The following is a 1,312-nucleotide window of genomic DNA, read 5'->3' as shown; positions in this document are numbered from 1 at the left end:
GCAGTCAGACAGTGGCTGGGCTGGACACTGGGAAGGTGGCACTGACACATTTGGCTCCTGGGCTGGAACAGCTGGGATTCCACCCACCTCTCTCCATGTGATCCCCCACATGGTCTCCCCAGTGCAGCAGCTTCAAGGTGGCCAGATTCCTTCCATGGCGACTCGGGGCTCCAAAGGTGCATGTACCCCAGAGAAAGTCAGGTGAGAGCTTGTATGACAAGCTTCTTGTATAACAAACCTCAGAAGCCACGCAGTATCACCTCCACCACATTCTATCCTTCAGAAATGAGTTGCAAAGGCCAGCCTGGATTCAAAGGCAGGGGGAGTAGACTTCACTTGTTGAAGGAAGGAGTGTCAAAGAACTTGTACACATTTTTAAACCACACCATGGTGGGTTCCGCTATCTATTCTAGAATGACATGAGTGCCACAGCTCCCCATTGCTGGTCCTACAGAGCAAGTGGGCCATAAATTCTTGATTTAGAGTCACAGAGCCTACCAAGATGTTTAGAGATTACCCAGACAAGTGCTTCCCAACATTGTTTGATGCTCAAAACTTTTTCATAGTAAGTTCTCTATCTTGAAAACTCCCTTAGTGATCTAAAACCTTCATCATTTTTGCATGACATATGATAAAAGAGTAACTTTTTTTAACCATTCATCTGAAAAGCAAGCATTGGGATCTTACTAAATGCTGTGCACTGTGCTAGATGAGAGGAACACAAGAGTGAGCAAGACACACTTCACCCTGCTGCAACAATTTAATAAATTGTTTATTTATTTAATTAATAAACAATTTAATAAGTTTGGCTCTACTGCAACAACAGTAGAGCCAAACAATTTAATAAAAAGTAGTATAGGGCCGGCCGAGTGGCACATTGGTTAGGAGTTGACTTGGGATGCCAGCTCTGAGCAGCAGGGTCCCAGTTCGGATCCCACATATGAGGACCAGTGACACTGCGCCCTCTACAGCTAAGATGGTGAACAACAGCTCGACCTGGAGCTGGGCTGCCCTGAGTCCTCAGCGACGGCATAGGCTACAGTGGGGCTGGCCAGCAGCAGGCATGAGCTTTCATGAGCTGCCATGAGCCGTCATGAGCGGCCGTCCAATCGCCGGTGAGCGACTGCCTCACCCAGGAAGAGCACAATGATAATACCAACATGGGCCAGTGAAGCGACATCCTCCACAACTAGACTAAGAACAAAAGGACAGCAACTTGTCTGTTCCCCTTCCCCAATTCCCCAAAGCTGTTCCCCTCCCCTAATTCCCAATTTAATATATATATATATATATATATATATATATATATATA

This window comes from Hipposideros armiger, unplaced genomic scaffold (genome assembly GCF_001890085.2).
Source record: "Hipposideros armiger isolate ML-2016 unplaced genomic scaffold, ASM189008v1 scaffold_110, whole genome shotgun sequence".
NCBI lineage: Eukaryota > Metazoa > Chordata > Mammalia > Chiroptera > Hipposideridae > Hipposideros > Hipposideros armiger.
The sequence above is the reverse complement of the archived record's forward strand: the minus strand, read 5'-3'. Positions refer to the sequence as shown.